The following is an 8,307-nucleotide window of genomic DNA, read 5'->3' on the forward strand; positions in this document are numbered from 1 at the left end:
GACAGAGAATCGGACACGACTGAGAGACTGACACTCTACTATCTCCACTGTACTGGGGAAAATAGGTTAAGTTAGGCCAGCCTGTGAAGGTCTGTGGTACAAAGAACTCTTAAGCTGAAAGCAGTTTTGCCGTCACTCCAAGGTCAGGATCTTGACAGTTTCAGAAGGCCAATAAACTGGACCACCTGATGTGAATGTTAGCTCTATACAACTCCCTGTGGTCTTCAGATGACCTTCACCATTACTTCTTTCTTACAGGTTTTTAAGATACAGGCAACCTAGAATCTGTACTGTCAGTGGGCCAAATTTAGTTAAAATCTGCGACAGACATAAACTCCCTAGGAACGGGGAAGGTCAATCAAGTCACTAGTTTGGTCCAAATTCATTAAAGAAAATTTCCCCTCCCCCATTAAAAAATTCTAGTATTAAGGTACAACCTGAAGAGAAATAGAATCTCCTAGGCAAAGGCATATGGAATACTGAATTTTATTTCCCACTCAGTAAATAAGATTCCCCTTGCTTAGAAAATCAACTTCTCTCACCTGTTAGATGAAAGAAATACTTGTTAAAGTGTGTCTCTTATCACAGAGCTAGCAGGTGCATTTACTCACTCTGCAGACATTTACTGCACCTCAAGCTGTGGGGTAAGTAAAATAGTAATATCCCTCCCTACTTGACACATGTATAAAGCGAGACATAAGTTTTGTAACTAGCCCAAGGTCATACACAATCATAGACAACCTTAAAAGAGGTGGGAGCCTAAGTCACAAGCTTTGTTTGTTCCTGTTTACTCAGCACATTTACTGAACTCCTACTATGTGCCACCCATCATCCCAAGTGCTGAAGACACAAAACAAGCAGGATAGATGACAAAAATAAATTGTGATAAGTACCTTGAAGGTAAAATGCCAGAAACCCAGAGGGCATAACATCAGGAGGACCTGCACCTATCTTGGGTGTCAAAGAAGCTCTTCCTATGGTGATGGCATGTGGCCTTGCATCTGATGGACAAGAAAGAGACTTAAAGCAGGGCCCAATGACTGCTAGGAAAGCAGAAGCAGATGGGTGACCAAGAGTGGTGACCGTGGGCAAGTACAGAAGCTGGGCACTCAGGGACACCCACAGGTGGAGCCTCAGGGTGATTACTATGGCCCCAAGGGTTCAACCAGAAACTGGGTCAGACCAGGAATGAACTGTCAGGAACATTGAACTGTGGCAGGAACAGGCACAGAAACGTTTCAAAACCAAGGAAACATTTCACATTTAAAACACGAGACTAGGAAATGCATGGAGAGCCCAGTTTCTGTGAATGGCTGCCCTCTCATTCCAGCTCCCTTTCATGCCCACATTTCCATCAGAGGAAGGTCTTTCAACACAGAACCAATGGCTTCTGACACTGGTAGAGTTTAGACTTTGGTCCTTTCTGTTATAACTGCAACATAGCTAAAAATTGACTTTCATGCATGACCTCAGAAAGACCAACCTGATGCTTGGACTACAGTCTATCTTCAAAGAACATTATCTATAAACCCAGAGCATCCATCCCCACCCAAAATAAGAATAAAAATGGTCAACTGATTGTAAATAGTTCAGCATTAAAGAATAAAGTGAGCAACAATTCAAAGGCTGAGTCTTCTTCCAAAATGCAGGTCACCTGAAATTCTGACATTTCAGACTTTACAAAATGCCATGGTTTGGATTGGTTGGCTCACTTTTCATTGCATGGTCATCATTGCAGATTCTATATCTCTCATGGGAAACTGGAGAAAAATTCTAAAGCCAAAAAAACTGGTATAGGCCAGATCTGACAGTATAAATATTTTAGCACAAATCCCTGATGGCTCAGTTGGTAAAGAATCTGCCTGCAATGCAGGAGACCCCTTCAATCCCTGGGTTGGGAAGATCCCCTGAAGAAGGGAAAGCCTACCCACACCAGTATTCTGGCCCGGAGAATTCCATAGTCTATGGGGTCGCAAAGAGTTGGACACGACTGAGTGACTTTTTTCACTTTTACAGGGAAAAAAAAAGACCTCAAAGTGGCTATGTTCTACAGTAAATGGATTATAGGGGTATGATTTATATTAATACATATTAAAAACTAGGTGAAATCAATAGACGTGTAGGAAAGTAGGTTTGGAAAAAAAATTGGTCAAAATAGGTGGCCCTAGGTAGCTGTCTTTAAATCCATTAAACATCACAAAGCCCAATGGATTGTAACTTGATCTTACCCATATCTTATTTAGATGATGTTTAGATGAGACTTTGCACTTAGACCTTTGAGTTGCTGCTATTTGAGAAGGTCATGAAGTTTGGGGAGCCAGAGATGGAAAGCTATGGTCTAAATGTGTTGTCCCAAATTCATATGTTGAAATCCTAATCCCCAAGATAATGGTGTTAGGAGATGGGGCCTTTGGGAGGTAATTAGGTCACCCTTATAATTATTTATGGGATTACTGGCCTTATATAAGAGGCCTCAGAGAGATCCCTCCTCCCACTATGTGAGAACATAGCAAGGAAACAGCCATCTATGAGCTAGGAAGTGAGTTCCCACCAGACACCTAACCTGCCAGCACTTTGATCTTGGACTTCCCAGCCTCCAAAACTGAGGGAAATAAATTTCTGTTATTTATAAGCCACTCATTCTACTGTATTTTGTTATAGCAGCCCAAATGGACTAACATGCCCAAGGACTTAATGCATCTAGATTCAGAGCTCATTTATCACTAGAAATACAGGAAGTAATGGCAAAATCCATAATCCATGGTGGCATAATAATCTTGAGATGATAGAATCTCAGCGCTAAAAAGGACCATGAGGGTCATCTGGACTAATTTTACCCAGCCAGGCTCCTACAATTAAATTTAATTAAACACATACTTATTGGAAGACTCACTGTATCCCAAATACTCCATGTTTCCATAATCTATTACTGCATAACAATGGACCCAAAATTTAGTGGCTTAAACAATAGTCATATATTTGCTCACAGTCCTGCAAGCTGGGTTGGATTTACCTGGGCCCATTCATGAGGCTGTTGTCATCTAGAGATCCGCCTGGGGCTAGAAATTGCAGATGGCCTTGCTCACAAGTCGTGGTGTCTCTGCTGAGATGGCGGTAAGAGCTGGAGACTGGCCAGGCAGTGATCTCTCTCTGCAAGATTTCTCCAGAAGGGTACCTGGGCTTCACACGGTGGCTCAAGGCAGCGTGTCATCTGCCTCGTTCTGCTAATCAAAGTAAAGTGACAAGGCCAGCCTTGATTCAGTGTGAGGGCAAATACACGCTACTAATTTTTTAACAAGTCTTTATTACAATATCACTTCTGTTTTATGTTTTGATTTTTTGGCTGAAAGGCATGTGGGATCCTAACTCCTCAACCAGGGATCAAATCCACACCTCCTTCACTGGAAGTCAAAGTCTTAACCACTGGACTGCCAGGGAAGTCCCATATTCTCCACTCCTTGTAGGGGAAATAATTTATGGCCATTTTTAAACCACCACACTATGAGAAGCATGAGGATAAAAGAATGAATAAAATATGATGTCTCCCCTCAAGAAGCTCCTAGGCTTACAAATAGGCGGTGTAGGGAGGGAGTATCATGCCTCCTAAATGAAATGATGATGATAATGAGAAGTATGGAAATATAGATGACAGGAAGGGTTAGAAAGAAAATGAGTCAGAGAAAACTGCTGTGAAGAAATGACACCTGAGCTGGGCTCAATTGAGACTAAGTGGGATAAACCCAAGGTTCTCGATGGGCCAAGGATGAGCAGGGGCGCTACATCTGCTGTGGAGCAAGTGTCCGGCTGGGGTGGACACCAAGAAAAATCTTGAGTTTTGTTCCGGGAAACAGTTTGATCACTTCAAGTATGACTTGTATGCGTTGTTAGGTGAGACTAGAGCATCATTTGTATAGGGCTAAATTATTCCCCCAAATTGGGACAAAGTCTTTCTAAAAACTCTCTGAATACTGCTCTGAATATTGGACTTAACAAAATCAAAGGAGCCTCATGCTTGAATTAGTTTTGTCTTAAAAGTCTGCCGATGGAGACGTTTTTGAGCTTGTGATATAGTTTTGAAGTGAAAGTGAAAGTCACTCAATTGTGTTCGACTCTTTGCAAAATACAGCTTTTTTGTGTTTTTCTCTGGCTGCATCAGAAAACATGCAGGATCTTAATTCCCACCCAGGGAATGAACCCTGGCCCCAGCGATGGAAACGTGGAATCCTAACCACTGGACCTCCAGGGAAGTCCTCAAAATACAGTTTTTCATTATAAGAGTAATACTCTTTAATGAAAATCTATAAAATACAGAAAAGCAGGGAGTAGAGAAGCAAAAGTTTTGAACTGTGCTTTTGAACTGTGGTGTTGGTGAAGACTCTTGAGAGTCCCTTGGACTGCAAGGAGATCCAACCAGTCCATCCTAAAGGAAATTAGTCCTGAATATTCATTGGAAGGACTGATCCTGAAGCTGAAGCTCCAGTACTTTGGCCACCTGATGCGAAGAGCTGACTCATTGGAAAATACCCTGATGCGGGGAAAGATTGAAGGCGGGAGGAGAAGGGGATGACAGAGGATGAGATGGTTGGATGGCATCACCGACTCAATGGACATGAGTTCGAGTAAACTCCGGGAGTTGGTGATAGACAGGGAGGCCTGGCATGCTGCAGTCTGTGGGGTCGCAAAGAGTTGGACATGACTGAGTCACTGAACTGAACTGAACTGAGAGAGGAAGAAATCTCCTGTATTTTCATTCCCTAGCAATAAATCCTGTGAACATTCTAGAGAGTTTTTTTTGCTTTGCTAGAAAGCATGGAGTTGTCATATAATAAAGGAATTCTTCCCTCCCAAAGTTATAGAACTCTAAAACTTTACAAAATTCGTGGGTGCTCTGATTAAATCTAAAGTACCCTCATCCCAGCATGCATTGAGTTCTCAATGACTTAGTTCTCAAGAACTAAGATAAACAACCTGGATCTCTGCCGGATGCTCCCACCTGGCCTCAGCCCTCTAGGCAGCTCCAGGCCCACAAGTTTGTTTCCAGTATCCTTTCTTCAATGTCATAAATTTAAGGAAACACTACGGAGTTGACAGAAATCTGGTTTACTTAACAGTAACTTTTATGAAAGCAACTAGGAGACTGAATAAACTACAGCAATACTTAAATGCACTATGCCCTTGTGCCAGAAATTAGCTTTTTTTTTTTTCTAAAAGGAAGGCAGTCTTTATTTTGGGGGGCTTCCAAAGCTTGATTTATAGTAACTACAAACATTGCTACTTTTGAAAGTTTATAGAAAAATTCTTAGAAAAATTTCAAACATTAGTCACACTGTTGTAATATTCATCCAGTGTTAGTAATTTGTTCTTCAGTAAGAATGGAATTCTTCATAGCAAATGCCCCAGAGCAGCCATTAAAAACTTGCGTGCATGCGTGCTAAATCAATTCAGTTGTGTTCAACTCTTTGTGACCCTATGGACTATATAGCCCACCAGGTTCCTCTGTCCATGGGATTCCCCAGGCAAGAATACTGGAGGAGGGTGCCATGCCCTCCTCCAGAGGATCTTCCTGACCCAGGGATTGATCCCAGGTCTCTTGAGTCCCCTGCATTGGCAGGCAGGTTCTTTACTACTAGTGCCACCTGGGAAGCCTATTAAAAACTGCTGCTGCTGCTGCTAAGTCGCTTCAGTCGTGTCCGACTCTGTGCGACGCCATAGACGGCAGCCCACCAGGCTTCCCCGTCCCTGGGATTCTCCAGGCAAGAACACTGGAGTGGGTTGCCATTTCCTTCTCCAATGCATGAAAGTAAAAACTGTTAACTAAATCAGCTAAATATTAGCGAAGCCTTCCTGAACACCTGTAGCTCTATCCTCTGTCGTCTCCATAAGCACCACGTTTATCTAAGTAACAGCCAATCATGTCCAGGAGGTACTAACACTAAGCTCACTTACTGTACAAAAGAAGCCTAACACGGATATGTGTGCTTATGTAGCTGTGCTGTTCGATGCTCATAAAAGTAGATCTAAGTAATGCCCTTTGGGGATGAGAGAGTTTACTTGGCCTTGACTGTTTCTCATTCTAGCCAGCGAACTCTTTGTTTATAATAACACTTTTAAAAAAACCCTGTAGGGGACTTTCCTAGTGGTCCACTGGCTAAGACTCTGCACTCCTAATACAGAGCACCTGGTCAGGAAACTAGATCCCACATGCCACAACTAAAGATCCTGCATGCCACAACGAAGACTGAAGGTCCCACATGCTGCAACTAAGACCTGCCTCAGCCAAATAAACATAAATATAAATAAGTAAGTAAATAAAAACCCTGTAACACTGAGGGAAGTAAAGGGAGCCCAGCAGTTCCATGATTTGTGGGGCACCTGCAGATGAATGCACGGCAGATACGTTGCAGCCTTAAAGCAAATGTCCTATTTGCTGATATAGTAAGCAACGGTTCAAAAACCATGCGAGAACTGGGATCTTCATCAAAAGTCCTGTTACAGTGAATCATGTAAGGGTCGTGAGCATTAAAATTAAAGTTGGGATTCCACTGTTCAATTCAAGCAGGCAGGGATGTATTGTCACGATGGAGGCTCACAGAGAAGAGAACTCTTCGTTGAGCCCCTGAGCACAAACGGGCCTTTGATTTCTCTTCAAGAACAGCTTCTGCTTCGAAATGGTCCATCACTCACTAGTGACAGGGACTGCCTGTAATCTGAAGCAAATCAAGCGTGAGAGCAGCGTAAATAATCAGCCTGTTTATTGGTGTAATCAACTCTGTATATCCCAAGCTCCTTGACTGCAAACATGGGCATGGCTGTCTCCAGATACTAATACCTGACGTTGCCTCTGCCTACGTGTCTGTAAACACTGGGTGGTTGTATCCTCTTCTGAGTCACAATTAGCTTGTGAAATTGCAGAATCATTCTGATTTATTTCAGTCATTCCAGGAGCTGACTTTGGGTCCCATTTATATAACAAATTAACCTGTGAAAGGTCTTAAAATGCATGTATTTGTGCATTGAGAAGGGGATCAACCTCTTTTTCAATACTAAGCTGCCTTCTCTTTCTAAGCTTATCCTCTTTATCTTCTGTAGAAGCCAAGGATGGAGCAAATGTATCAAAAAATGCTGAATGTGGGCTCACAGGAATATGCTGGGTTTTTTATTTTAAAATTAATTAATTTGTTTATTTGGCTGCACTGGGTCTCAGCTGCAGCATGTGGGATCTAGTTCTCCAAACAGGGGTCTAACCTGGACCCCCTGCATTGGAGCCCAGAGTCTTAGTCACTGGACCACCAGGGAAGTTCCAGGAATGTGTTGTTTACTCAAAGTCCATTTGGGGGTTTAACCTGAGCCAGCAGGAGAAGGACATTTCTCAAGCATTACTCTAGAAAGGTGTGTTTTTCTTTTATTAGAAAAGAGGAGATTCGACTGTTAGTAAGCTTTCATGGGAAAACCCCAGCCCACAGTATCCTGCAACTTCTGTCTCAGAGTGACTTTCTATAGTGCTGCTGGAAGTGATGTTCATATCACATACAGAGCTTATGCCATTTCGCCCCTCTCTCCTTCGAAGTCCACTTTGAGTACCACCAAACCTTTTCATTTCTTTTTGCCATGAGAATTGTGGGATCTTAATTCACCAACCAAGGACTGACCCCTGGCCACGAGAGCACTGAGTCCCAACCACTGGACACCAGGAAATTCTCTCCACCAAGCTTTCTGCAGAACATATCCTGTGGAGCATGCCAGTAGCAGAAATCTCCTCTTGCAAGTCTTGTTCCTGGTGTGATGCATGAATTATTATCCATTTCAATGCTTATTTCAACAACCTGAGGAGTTTCAGTGGCACAATTTTGGTTTCTCCTTGAAGAATTCTTTGAAGGGCTTAATCCCTATTGTAAGGCAACATTTCCTCTTCAGGGACTGCTCTGTGGCTGAGAAGTGTCTCCTATACTGATTTTTTTCTCTTTGACAGGCAAGCATCTGTTGGAGCTCAGGCCCACATTTTCACTACAGCTTCCTCTTTCATGGCTGAAGAGATTCTGACACCTGGACTGGAAGTTATTCCATCTTTCCCCCACTTTACCCATTGATTATAAGATTGTGACCAATCTTATAATAGCAGGCAGGGCTTTGGAGCGGTGGGAGCCTTGAAGGAAGTACGCTGTTCTTATGGCCACAGATACGCATGGTGCCCTTGACCTGCTATACTCACTGAAACTCACCTCACTGGTGTTCATTCCTCCATAGAACCCGACTCTGAAACATTCTGATTAACAGTATGTGGGAGGGACTTGCCTGGTGGTCCAGTGG

At 42.9% G+C, this 8,307-nt stretch overlaps 1 pseudogene; it reads right to left on the reverse strand.

Annotated features, from left to right (window-relative positions):
• Nucleotides 5,861-8,084, reverse strand: LOC102188908 (annotated as a pseudogene).

This window comes from Capra hircus, chromosome 23, assembly GCF_001704415.2.
Source record: "Capra hircus breed San Clemente chromosome 23, ASM170441v1, whole genome shotgun sequence".
Taxonomy (NCBI): domain Eukaryota; kingdom Metazoa; phylum Chordata; class Mammalia; order Artiodactyla; family Bovidae; genus Capra; species Capra hircus.